Source organism: Papio anubis, chromosome 7 (assembly GCF_008728515.1).
Source record: "Papio anubis isolate 15944 chromosome 7, Panubis1.0, whole genome shotgun sequence".
Taxonomy (NCBI): domain Eukaryota; kingdom Metazoa; phylum Chordata; class Mammalia; order Primates; family Cercopithecidae; genus Papio; species Papio anubis.
Genome location: NC_044982.1, coordinates 86,337,256 through 86,351,957, shown reverse-complemented (window position 1 = coordinate 86,351,957; position 14,702 = coordinate 86,337,256). Strand labels below are relative to the sequence as shown.

Below are 14,702 nucleotides of genomic sequence, written 5' to 3'. Positions count from 1 at the left end.
TCTTCCATTAATTTATTCCCAATGATCCTTCCAAAAATTCTTGAAAATAAATAATAAAAAAGAAAATCTTGTATTATGAAAGCCTGAGATTACTGACTATTGAAATTTTAGATTGTAGATCAATACACATATAGATTTAACTGTCTGACACCGCCAATGTATCAGTTCAGTGAAAAAATAAGTTTTATGATTATGTGCCACCTTTTTTCTGAATTAACTGATTGGCTGATTACATTTGCAGATATTAGCTGGTTGTTTTCAGTTAAAAGTAGTGGCATGGTTTCTAGTCTAAAGGAAAAGTCTTACCTGATTTGTAGTAAAAACTGAAACAAATGTTCCAAAACAATTTTGGCTTCTTTTTTGGATAACTATCAGAAATTTTACAGTGACTACATATTCTGACTTTAGAGTAGAAGGATTATAGCGATTGTTCTGTTGCAGCAACTTTCAGAGTCCAGTTAGAAGTGGAAAAATAATAATGGGAAAAAATCTGATTCATTTTAAAAAATTTTAATTTGTTTTTAATTGTTGCTGTGCAGAAGCAAATGTACTGGAAATGAATTGTACTTTGTTAATTACAATTTACCTTATTATTCCATCCTTAACTCATTCTGCGATTGAACACTAAATATCAAAATTTTAAATATTACCTTCACGGCCGGGTGCAATGGCTCATGCTTGTAATCCCAGCACTTTGGGAGACCACGATGCCTGGCCAACAATGTGAAACGCTGTATCTACTAAAAATACAAAAATTAGCCATGTGTGGTGATGGGCACCTGTAATCCCAGCTACTCAGGAGTCTGAGGCAGGAGAATTGCTTGAACCCAGGAGACGGAGATTGCAGTGAGCCGAGATCATACCACTCACTCCAACCTGGGAGACTCCATCCCCAAAATAAAAATACAAATAAATGTCACCTTCAGCAATATTTTTCCTTTAGATGACCTCACGTTTTCCCATGTGGAGAAAAATCTGGTTACATCTCCATTTATTTGCACATATTTAAATTGTTTTGTCAATATTGAAAAATTATTTTGGCCAGGTGCGGTGGCTCATGCCTATAATCCCAGCACTTTGAGAGGCCGAGGTGGGTGGATCATGAGGTCAGGAGTTCAAGACCAGCCTGGCCAATACGGTGAAATCCCATCTCTACTAAAAATTTAAAAATTAGCTGGGCGTGGTGGTGTGTGTCTGTATTCCCAGCTACTCGGGAGGCTGAGGCAGGACAGTTGTCTGAACCTGGGAGGCAGAGGTTACAGTGAGCCAAGATGGCGCCATTGCACTCCAGCCTGGATGGCAGAGCTAGACTCCATCTCAAAAAGAAGAAAAAGAAAAATTATTTTTAAATTTTGTCATAGAATGATATTCTAGAATTCTTAAAAGGAGTCTATTGCCCAGTGCTTAAGAGTAGTTACGGTATTCTTGACTTCACTTATGTCTCAGTAGCCTAAGATTTGACCTCAACTTGTGAGAATTATATTACATGGTCTATGTAAAGCTTGAAGCATATTTTCTGGGCAAAATTTAAGGAATTTTCTAGGTTTCAAAATCCAGATCTAATATTGCTGTTTGGAAATAATCCGCTTGTGTTATTATTAATAACATATGCAATAAAAATTCTAATCTAAGTTCAGGGATTTAGAAAAAGACCATATGCTACCAAAATAATTTCATAGGTTTGAAATTGCATTTTTCATATGAAAATGGCACAAGTTCCTTTTACATTAAATGCATTGAAAATCCTCAGCTTCACACATTTGAATATTTCTATTTTATTGACAATTTATTTACTAATGGGAACTATTCTTATATTGATTAAACATATACATAAATTTATATTTATATTTTTTCTCCTTTTCATCACCAGAAAGAATGCTTTAAGCCCTATTTAATGGAACCATCCATTTTTAAGTCTTTAAGTCATATATACTTTTTCTTTACTATTCCTCCATTATTTCTGTTTTATATAATTATTAAATAAACGTTCATTGTTTTGCTACCTGAAGAATGCAAACCACAACTGCTTCTGAAGAGCCTTACTATCATATCTAGCTTTTAACCTACCAGTTATGCACCTAGCATCAAAAACACCATTTGCTCCGAGATTCACAAGCCTACTGAAATCACCATAGTTCTTTAGTAAGCATCAGAAGCCTGGAGTATGGATGCATATTTTCTCCTGTCTTTATATAAAACCCCTTAGAAAGCAGTGACGTTTACTAGATCAGGGATTAAACACTATAATCTACTTGCAGTGGGAGTCATTAAAATGTTGACCCAACTTTTCACAGAGTTGCAACAAGAACTGTGAAGTGTGTCTTTGCTATTTAAAGTGGGAATGCACACCTGTGATGTAGCAATGTTCACTGGAGAAAAGCACAACTGGAACCAGCCTGGGAGAAGAAAACATCTAAGCAGTCATTTACAGAGCATATGGGGAACAAAAAATTACTCCTTTAGTTATGGAAATATTCCCATATTTATGCCCCAATGTTCAAAATCCCATAATTGGAAAATTATTCTTTTAGGCTAAGGCAATTTGTCTCCAACAAATACTTGCTTACTGGAAGTTGCATATTAAAGGAAGAATCATGCATTAAAGTTTCTGACAATACATTAAAAAATTAGCACAAACTAATATTGATAGCTATTTCGAGGGATAGGTGAATCCTAGAAAGGGGGATATTGGAAAGTCCAGCATAACCAGGGGAAGTGAAGAGAGGTACTATGGAGTACCTTAGAGGAATAATGTAAAAATTAAATTATAGAAATAAATTTTAAACATTCAGTTCAATGCTTACTACAAGGAAAGTACTTAATAAAATATAGTAGAAATAATAGCAGGGATGTTTATAATAATTATCATTACTTTTGAAGTGTTCATAATAGATCATCCAGGAAGACAGTAGATGTGGATTCACAACCTAAAACCATAAGCCAAGGGTCTTGCCATATTTGCCTGCAGGTCAATCATTTATCTGTGGCTTGCTCTCTAAGCACAACTTTTTTCCCAAATACCTCAAAGACTGAACTCTGCACAACAGTCCTACATTCCCCATCAATATATCCTACATTCCCCACAGGTCTGGCAATAGAGCCCAAGAAAATCTTCCTTAGCTGACCACATTTCAGCACTCTTTGAAATAAGGAAACAAGTTTAGTTTTAAGATGTTTATCCCTTGTGGAGAAACAGGAACACTTTTACACTGTTGGTGGGATTGTAAACTAGTTCAACCATTATGGAAAACAGTATACATTCCTCAAGGATCTAGAACTAGATGTACCATATATGACCCAGCCATCCCATTACTGGGGATATACCCAAAGGATTATAAATTATGCTGCTATAAAGACACATGCACACGTAAAGATGTTTATTGCACCTATTCACAATAGCAAAGACTTGGAATCAACCCAAATGTCCATCACTGACAGATTGATTAAGAAATGTGGGCAATATATACACCATGGAATACTATGCAGCCATAAAGGATGAGTTTGCATCCTTGTAGAGACATGGATGCAGCTGGAAACCATCATTCTTAGCAAACTATCACAAGAACAGAAACCAAACACCGCATTGCCCTCACTCATAGGTGGAACTGGAACAATGAGATCACTTGGACTCAGGAAGGGGAAACATCACACACCGGGGCCTATCAGGAGGGGGGAGGGGGAGGGATTGCATTGGGAGTTATACCTGATGTAAATGACGAGTTGATGGGTGCAGCAGACCAACATGGCACACAAGTATACATATGTAACAAACCTGCATCGTTATGCACATGCACCCTCACAACTTAAAGTATAATAATAATAAATAAATTTAAAAAAAAAAAAGATGTTTATCCTTCTATGAAGAAAAAGGAAACAACTTTTGAAAAAAAATTAACAAAACTGGTATAAAGATTTAATAGTTGTCTAGTTGTCCCTTGGTATCCACAGAAGATTAGTTCCACGACCCCTACTGATACCAAAACCCATGGATGCTCAAATCCCTGGGTTAAAATGGCATGATATTTGTATACAATCTAAACACATCCTCCCATATACTTTAAATCATCTTAGATCACTTATGATGCCTAATACAATATAAATGCTATGTAACTAGTTGCTATACGGTATTGCTTTCTAAATTTGTATTATTTTATTGCTTTTTATTAATATTTTGGATCCACTATTGAATCCAAGAACATGAAACCCACAGAAAGAGAGGGCTAGCTGTAAATCTAAAATATTTGTCCTATTGTAAAACAAAAATAAGGATATATAATAATTATTAGAGTAATCCTGGAAAACTGTATAAATCCTGGAAAACAGGTATAATTATTATTAGAGTAATACTGGAAAAGGCAAGAGAATAAACAGGAAAAGAATAGAAATAAAAAATAATTCAGAAAGAGAGAGCGTGAAGGAGTTTTTTGGTATTAGTAACCTGTCCTATATCTTGGTTGTGGTGCTGATTACATAATCTATATATGTGCTAAAATCAATGGATTGTATACCAAAACAAAGAAAAAGTCAATTTAACTTTAAGATCATTTATAAAGTAGAATTTTAAAAAGTAAATCCAGATCATTCAGTACAAGGGCAAATTTCAAAATGAGCAAATAAATTCAATAACCTTCTTATAAATTATTCAACAATTAAATATATTTAACTTATTTAATTGAAATATATTGTTAAATATATTTATTTAACATTATATTAAATTTGTATTAAATATATTTAACTTGTTTAATTTAAATATAATTGTTGAATAAATATATTTAACATTATATTACATATGTATTATATTAAAATATAATATGTTAAAATGTAACCAAAAAGAACCTATTCAGATGAACGATAGACTATATAAAGTAAATAGAAATAATCTTAAACAGAAACGTGTTGTTCATAAATGACAAAAGCTATACTATTCTAAAAAAGAAAAAAGTTGACAAATTTAAATACTTATTGTGGTATCGGAGAAAAACACAACATTGTTCAATGCATACATTTTCCCTCTTATAAAACAAAATTCAATAAACCATGAGATATTTTTGAGTTCACAAAATAATTTTCAAAATTTGTGTGAAGCAATCAGATTAAAGTAGTCAATAATTAGAAATATTATTTCATTTTGTTTGTTTGCTTTATGTTTTCTTTTTTAGCTAACTTAAACAATTTTTTATTCGTACAAATTTATGGGATACGTGTGAAATTTTGTTACATGTATGTAATGCATATTGATTAAGTCAGGATATTTAGGGTGCTCGTCATTCCAGTACAATACTTTTTAAAGTATAATTATCCTCCTCTGCTATCAAACATTGAGTTTATTCCTCCTATCTTATACTTTAATGCACTTCTCTTTATACTTTCCCCTGCCCTTTCCGCTCACTTTTCCCAGTGTCTGTTATCTATTTTTCCACTCTCTACCTCCTCGTGATCAAAATTTTAGCTCCTGCATGTAAGTGAGAACATGGGATATTTATCATTTTGTGCCTGGTTTATTTCACACCAGTTTTATCCATGTTGCTGCAAATGACATTATTTCATCCTTTTTTATGGCTGAATAATATTCTGTGGTGTATATACACCACAATTTTTGTTGTTTTGTTTTGTTTTTGGTTTATTTTTTCATGATTTTTATTGCAGGATATCATCATGAAATATTCTGTATTTTGTATGTGACTGGCATGATAATAGATCACGCTTGGAAATTATTTCAGAGCTTCATCACCTTTTCCAAGCACCACTTGGGAACCGAGTACCCCAAACATTTTTGGGAACACCTGCACATCATGCCACTGCCCCTGCCCACCAGCACATCCCTGGCTGCTGAGCTGTCCACCTTGTCATCCTCACTCGTCAACAGCTCTGCATGCAGTTTGAAGAGTTTTGCAAAATCCCTCACCAACTTCACAAACCCTGAGTTTTTACTATCATAAGCCCAAAACCCCACTTAGATTGGTTTCATATATTTGCATTGTGAATAGTACTGCAATAACATGTGAAAAGTGCAGGTATCCCCCTGATATATTGATTTTTTTCCCCTTTGAGTAAACACCCAGTAGTAAAATTGCTGGATCCAGTGGTAATTCTATTTTTAGTTTTGTGAGAAATCTCTATAATGTTTTCTGCAGTCGCTGTACTGGTTTACATTCCCACCAACAGTGTAGAAGAGTTCCCTTTTCAATCTGTTATATTTTGTTTTGTTTTGTTTTTGTTTTTAGCAATAGTCATTATGACTAGGGGAAAATAATATCTCATTGTGGTTTTGATTTGCATTTTTATAATGATTAGTGATGTTGAGCATTTTTTCATATATCTTTTGGCCTTTTGTATGTCTTCTTTTGAGAAATGTCTGTTTATATCCTTTGGCCACTTTCCGGTAGAATTTTTTTTTTCCTGTTGAGTTGTTTGGGTTTTGTTTTTTTGTTTTGTTTTGTTTTGTTTTGCATATTTTAGGTATTAGCCCACTATCAGATAAATAGTTTGCAAATATTTTCTTCCATTCAGGAGGTTGTCTCTTCACTCTGCTGATTATTTTTTCTGCTGCTCAGAAGCTTTCTAATTTAATTAAGTTCCACTTGTCTATTTTTATTTGTGGTGCTTGTGGCTTTTGAGGTGTTAGTCATAAATTCTTTCCCTAGACCAAAGTCCAGGAATTTTTTTCCCTAGGTTTTCTTCAAGCATCTTTATAGTTCCAGGTCTTATGTTTAAGCCTTTAATCTATTTTGAGTTGATTCTTGTATATAGTGAGATAGTGGTCCAGTTTCATTCTTCTGGATGTGGCTATCCATTTTTCCCAGCACCATTTATTGAAGAGTGTATCCTTTCCCCAGTGTCAGCTTTGTCGAAGATCAAATCTGCAAAAAATTGTAAAACCGTAATATCTAAGTAATATTGGAGAAGCACAGAAAACAACTGACAATTAATATAAGGGACTTGAGAACAACAAATTATATATAGACCAAGTATATATAAGACCTTACAATATTATAATGTGAATATGTTACTTGAATTGCCAAAAGGGACTTTGTAGATGGGTTTAAGGTTGCCAATCAGCTTGCCTTACAATAGAGAGATTATCCAGTATTAGCAGAATGAGCTCAATAAAAATCACAGAAGTCATTAAAAGTAGAAAAGAGGTTTTGTAGATACCAACAAACTAACTCAAAAGTTTCATGGAAAAACACAAGACTTAAAATAGATAACACAATACTGAAGAAAAAGAACAAATTTGGAGGATTCACACAGCCTGACATCAAGACTTACTATAAAATTACTCTAATTAAGGCATCATGGACCAGACATGGTGGTTCATGCCTGTAATCCCAGAACTTTAGAAGGACAAGGCAGGAGGATCACTTGAGCCTTGAGCCCAGGAGTTCAAGACCAGCCTGGGAAACATAGTGGGATACCCAATCTCTACAAAAAAAATAAAAATTACTTGGGCATGGTGGTGCACACTTGTAGTACTACCTACTTAGGAAGCTGAAGCAGGAGGATCACTTGAGAAAGGAGGTTGAGATTGCAGTGAGCCATGATCACACCACTGCACCCTGCCAAAGAGACAGAGAAACACTGTCTCAAAAAAATTAAAAGAAAAATAAAATAAAATAACAGCACAGTATTGGTGAAAGAATAGACATGTAGATCAGTGAAACAGAAAACAGAGCCTAAAAATAGACCCACAGAAATAGAGTCAATTATTTTCAACAAAGGAGAAAGGGCAATTTAATAGAGAAAAGATAGTTCGGGAACAAATGAATCATAGACCTATTCTATTCCATTGTTATATGTGTCTGTTTTGGTTACTGTAGCCATGCTGTTTTGGTTACTGTACCATGCTGTTTTGGTTACTGTAGCCCTGTAATATAGTTTGAAGTTGGGTAACATGTTGCTTCCAGCTTTGTTCCTTTGCTTAGGATTGTGTTGGCAGCTTGGACTCTTCGTTGGTTCCATATGAATTTTAAAATAGTTTTTCCTAGTTCTGTGAAGAATGTCATTGTTTGATAGGAATAGCACTGAATCTATAAATTGCTTTGGACGGCATGACCATTTTACTAACATTGATTCTTCCTATCCATGAAACCTCAGTTTCATAAAACAGTTTCAGTAGGAATGGTATCACCTCTTGTTTGTACATCTGGTAGAATTTAGAGGTGAATGTGCCTGGCTCAAGGATTTTTTAGGTTGGTAGGTTATTTATTACTGATTCAATTTCAGAGTTCATTATTGGTCTCTTCAGAGATTCAATTTCTTCCTGGTTCAGTCTTGGGAGGGTGTATGTTTCCAGGAATTTATCCATTTCTTCTAGATTTTCTTGTTTGTGTGCACAGAAATGTTCAAAATATTCTACAGTAGTTATTTGTATTTCTGTGGGGTCAGTGATAATAACCGCTTTGTCATTTCTAATTGTGTTTATTTGGATATTCTCTCTTTTCTTTTTTATTAGTCTAGCTAGTGGTCTATTTTATTAATTTTTCAAACAATTAATTCCTGGATTCGTTGATATTTGGAATGTTCTTTTTGTGTCTCAGTCTCCTTTAATTCAGCTCTGATTTTGGTTAGTTTTTGTCTTCTGCTAGCTTTTAGGTTGGTTCGCCCTTGGTTCTTTAGTTCTTTAAGTTGTGACACTTAGTTGTTAGCTTGAGATCTTTCTAACTTCTTGATGTGGGTGGTAAGTGCTATAAATTTCCCTGTTAACATTGCCTTAGCTGTGTCCCAGAGATTCTGGTATGTTGTATCTTTCTCATTAGTTTCAAAGAACTTCTTGATTTCTGTTTTAATTTCATTATTTACCCAAAAGTCATCCAGGAAAAGGTTATTCGATTTCCATATAATTTTATGCTTATGAGCAATTTTCTTAGTCTTAATTTCTAATTTTATTGTGCTGTGATCCAAGAGAATGGTAGTTACAATTTCAGTTCTTTTGCATTTGCCAAGGAGTGTTTTATGTTCAATTATGTGGCTGACTTCAGAATATGTGCCATGTGGTGATGAGAAGAATGTATATTATGTTGCTTTTTGGTGGAGAGTTCTGTAAACATCTATCAGGTCCATTTGATCCAGTGCTGAGTTAAGGTCCTGAATATCTTTATTAATTTTCTGCCTCAATGATCTGTCTAATACTGTCAGTAGGGTGTTGAAGTCTCTCATTATTATTGTGTGTGAGTCTAAGTTTCTTTGTAGGTTTCTAAGAACTTGTTTGAATCAGGGTGCTCCTGTGCTGGATGCACATATATTTAGGATAGTTAGCACTACTTGTTGAATTGAACCCTTTGCCATTATGTAATCCCCTTTTTTGTCTTTTTTTATTTTTGTTGGTTTAAAGTCTGTTTTGTCTGAAATTAGGATTACAATCTCTGTATTTTTTATGTTTTCTATTTACTTAGTAGATTTTCCTCCCTCCCTTTATTTTGAGCCTATGGGTGTCATTGCATGTGAGCCTATGGGTGTCATTGCATGTCTCTTGAAGACAGCATACCATTGGGTCTTGCTTTTTTATCCAGCTTATCACTCTGTGCCTTTTAATTGGGGCATTTAGCCCATTTACATTCAAGGTTAGTATTGATATGTGTGGATTTGATCCTGTCATCATGCTGTTAGTTGGTTACCATACATACTTGTTTGTGTGGTTGCTTTACAGTGTCATTGGTCTGTGTACTTCAGTGTATTTTTGAAGCGGTTGGTAATGATCTTTCCTTTTCTTATTAGTGCTTCCTTCAGGAGCTCTTGTAAGGCAGGTCAGTCTGGTAGTAACAAATTCCCTCAGAATTTGCTTGTCTGAAAAGGATCTTATTTCTCCTTCACTTATGAAGCATAGTTTGGCCAGATGTAAAATTCTGGGTTGGAATTTCTTTTCTTTAAGAATATTGAATATTGGCCCCCAACCTCTTCTGGTTTGTAGAGTTTCTGTTGAGAGGTCTGCTGTTAGTCTGATGGGCTTCCCTTTGTAGGTGTCCTGACCTTTCTCTCTAGCTGCCTTTTGTATTTTTTTCTTTCATTTCAACCTTAGAAAATCTGACAATTATGTGTCCTGGAGATGATCTTCCTGTGAAGTATCTTACATGGGTTTTCTGTATTTTCTGAATTTGAATGTTAGCCTCTCTAGCTAGGTTGAGAAAGTTCTCATGGATGATATCCTGAAATATGTTTTCCAAGTTACTGCCATTCTCCCCATCTCTTTCAAGGACACCAATGAATCATAGATCTGTTCTCTTTACATAAACTCATATTTCTCAGAGGTTTCATTTGTTCCTTTTCATTCTTTTTTCTCCATTCTTGTCTGCCTGTCTTGTTTCAGAAAGCCAGTCTTAAAGCACAAATATCATTTCTTCTGCTTGGTCTATTCTGCTGTTAATAGTTATGATTGCATTATGAAATTTTTGTAGTGTGTTTTTCAGTTCTATCAGGTCAGTTATGTTCTTTTCTATACCATCTATTTTGTCTGTCAGCTCCTGCATTGTTTTATTGTGACTTTTAGCTTCTTGGATTGGGTTTCAACATACTCCTGCACCTTGATGCTCTTCATTTCTATCCATACTCTAAATTATATTTGTGTCATTTCAGTCATCCCAGCTCAGTTAAAACCTTTTGGTGGAGAGCTGGTGGAGGCATCTGGAGGAAAGAAGGCATACTGGCTTTTCGACTTGTCAGAGTTCTTGCACTGGTTTTTTTCTCATTTTTGTGGACTAGTGTTTTATCAATCTTTGAAGTTCCTGTCCTTTGGATGTTTTTTCTTTTATCCTATTGGATGACTTTGAGAATTTGATTGTGTTATAATGTGGGGTCAGTCAACTGGCTTCATTTCTGGAAGATTTTTGGGGACCAAGGTTCAGCTGTCATCTCCCCAACTGCATGTTTTAATTCTGGGGGACTTGTATCCTACCCTACTTTGTTCTCTGACTTCTCAAGGTTATGAACAGACTGTGATGGTGGGGGTTAAGGTGCTCCTGGACTGCTGGTCACTACATGTTGATGGATGGTGCCAAAGTGTTTTGTAGGGTGGTGGCAGTGGGAATCTGTCCTTGTTCACAGGTGCCCTCATCAGCACCAGCAGTATTAGATCAGCATGCATGCTTGTCAGCTGCAGCAGACTGCTAGCAGGTGCTGAGATGCCTGCCTCCATGAAGGCATTGACAGCAGGGGTAGAGTCAGCATAACTTGGGGAGTCAGCAGGCCCCCATTGGTGACTGTGTGCATTGTCGCACTGATGGTGGTGTTAGTATGGGGGCAGGACACTGGTGGGTGCTGGTGTGTGTGCACCCTTTGTGGCTGCTCAGGGCAGGGGAGGGTTCATTGTTTTCAGTGCCTAGTTTCATTCTGGTGGCAGTGTTGGCACAGGGGCAGGTCACTGACAGAGGCAGGACTGGTGGGCTCTGTGCCCAGTACAACTCTGACTGCAATGGCAGTATGGCAGAGGAAGGGGAGCAGAGTGCACTCCTGCTGGCATAAAGGTAGGGCAAGGTGCACATGCTCACACAAGCTGGTGAGGCAGGGAAGGGAAAATCCACCTGCACACATACAAGCCAGCCAAATGATGTCAGGGGGCAGGGGCAGATAGCCATGGGCTTGGAAGAAGCTGCAGCAGAGGTAGGGAGCACGCAAGCAGGTGCATGGCCCTCAGGGCCACCCCACTGGAGCTCTCCACCAATCACATATGGTCTGCCAGTGCAGAAACTAAGATGTGGGTCCCCAGGGAACCTGAGTCTGCACTGCAAGCAGAAAAAAGCCAGGCTGGAGCACTGGGAGGGGTCAGCAGATCAGGGGGTACTAAGGTTGGATCTGCCCTATCTGATGGGCAAGACTGCCCTGCAGAATTAATGTCCGACAGTTCCCCTAGGGCAAAAGTCTCCCATGGAAGCAACTCAAGCCTGGAGGGATGGGCATCCCTAGCCGTGCTCTGTTATAGATATTCCTGCAACAAACCCTCTGGGCGCCATATCGGCTAGCATGCTGCTCCTACTACTCTTCTAAGCAGCTCTCCCTGCCAACTCTGTGTCTGTGGTGGTTGAGGGGTCTCCTCCTGGTGGGATTCCAGAGGCTTATGGCAAAAGTGGGTTGCTCCCTGCCAGTTCAACTCACCCTTTCCCCCAAAGTTCTTGGGGGCCAGGAGTGAGTCCCATTGCACGGTCACCCCACCCAGGGTTCCCAGCTTCCTCTCCCTTCTGCCCAGCGTTTGTGTCTTGAGGACCTGTTAGGAGTGTGCCAGTCATCCCAGTCCCACAGTGACAGCTATTCTACCTGGCTGCATCTAGTCAGACATCTTGACCAAATTGGAAGTTTCTTACAAAGCTAAGCATAGCCTTACCATATGATCATACTCCTAGGCATTTACCCAACTGATTTGAAACATGTGTACACAAAAACCCAGTCATGAATGTTTACAGCAACTTCATTCCCTAACAGACAAAAATTGGAGAAAACCACAATGTTATTCAACGAGTGTATGAATAAACTAACTGTGCTATATTTACAATAGAATGTTATTCAGCAATAAAAAGGGCATTAACTACCAAGCCATAAAAAGGCATGAATGAATCTTACATGCATAATGCCAGCTGAAAGAAGCCAGTTTTGAAAGGTTATATACTGTATGACTCCAAATATATGACATTTTGGAAAAATTAAAACTATAGAGACAGTAAAAGACTGCTGGTTACCAAGAGTAAAAGGAGAAGAAAGAAGAGTCGAATAATTTAAGTTGAAGAACAATTTAGAGTGGAGAAATTATTCTTTGTAATACTGTAGAAATTAATACATGACATTATAAATATGTCAAAAACTATATAAAAAACACTTACTTCGTGTAAGTTTTAACAACTATACTATAATAAATTGAATAATCTGGAAGAAATAGATAAATTTCTGGACACAACTTATCAAAATTAAATGAAGAAAAGATAAAAAATCTTAACAGATCTGTAAGGAATAAAATTAAATCCAGCAAAGAAAAGCCCAGGACCTAATGGATTCTCTTTTAAATTTTACCAAACATGTGAAAAAGAGCTAATATCAATTTACTCCAAACTCTTCCAAAAATTGAAGAGGTGGGAACACTTCCATACTCATTTTATAAGGCCTGTATTACTCTGATATCTAAGCCACAGATGGATACTAAAAGAAAGGTTCAATCCAGTATCTCTGATGAACATAAATGCCAAAATACTAACACACTAAATCTGACAGCACATTAAAAGGATCATTCACTGTTATCAAGCACAATGATATTTGAACATATGCAAATCAATAAATGTGATATACCTACATTGGCAAAATGAAAGGCAAAAACCATATGATCACCTCAATAGAAGCAGAAAAGGCACTGACAAAATTCAACATCCTTCATGATAAAAATTTCCAATAAATTACACTTAGAAGGAACTTACCTTAGCGATAAATGCCACATATGACAAGCCCACAGCTAACATTACATTCAACGGTGAAAAACTGAAAACTTTCCTTCTAAGATCAGAAAGAAAATAAGGATGCCCACTCTTACTACATCTACTCAATATATTACTGAAAGGACTAGTAGAGTAAGTAGGTAAGAAATAGAAGGCAACCAAATTGGAAAAGAAGAAGTAAAATTGTCTGTTTGCAGATGACGTGATCTTATATAGAGAAAATCCTAAAGACGTCATCAAAAAAAATTTAGAATGAATGATTTCAGTAAAGCTGCAGATTAAAAAATGAACATACAAAAACTAGTGGTATCTCTATACACTAACAATGAATTATCTGAAAAGGAAGTCAAGAAAACCATCCCATTTATAACTACAAAAATTAAAACAAAATACTTAGGAATAAATTTAACCAAGGAGGTGAAAGCTCTGTACACTGAAAACTATAATACATTGACAAAATAAATGGAAAAAGAGAATTAAAAGTAAATATATATGTACATGAATTTAAAAAATTAATATCATTAAAATACCCAAAATAATTAGATTACCTACAGATTCAATGCAGTCCCTATCGAAATTTCAATGGCATTCATCACAGAAATGGAAAAACAAAACCAAATTTGTATGTATTCATAAAAGACTCCAAATAGCCAAAGTAATTTTAAGAAAAAGGAACAAACCTGGAAGCATCACACTCACTGTTTCAAACTCTATTACAAAGCCATATTAATTAAAACAGTGTGGTGCCATAAAAACATGACACATACCGATGGAACAGAGTAAGGAGCCCAAAAAATAAATTCACACATATACGGCCAACTAAGATTTGACAAGGGTGCCAATAATATGCAATGGAAAAAGGAAAGTCTATTTAACAAATGGTGTTGGAAAAGCTAAATATCCACATGCAAAAGAAAGAAACTGAAGTCTTGTCTTATAACATATGCTAAAACTAACTGGAAATGAATTAAAGATTTAAATGTAAAACCTGAAACTGAAAACTACCAGAAGAAAACATAAGGAAAAAACTCCCTGACAATAGTCTTGGCTATCACTTTTCGAATATGACCACAAAAGCACTGGCAACAAAAAAATAAACAAGTGGGACTATATCAAACTAAAAATTCCACTGCACCACAAAAGAAACAATTGACCAAATTAAAAGGCAACCTACCAAATGGGAGAAAATGTTAGTAAACCATATGTATGATAAGGGGTTAATATTCATAATAGGAAGTACACAAGTCAACAGCAAAACAACAAACAACCTGATTTTTACAACTGGAAAAGATTTTA

At 35.9% G+C, this 14,702-nt stretch overlaps 1 protein-coding gene across 1 annotated transcript in view; it reads right to left on the bottom strand.

The window, feature by feature from the left end:
• LOC101024101 (olfactory receptor 4K2) overlaps positions 1–14,702 on the bottom strand; it is a 190,250-nt gene that overhangs the window by 35,571 nt on the left and 139,977 nt on the right. The window lies entirely within an intron of this gene.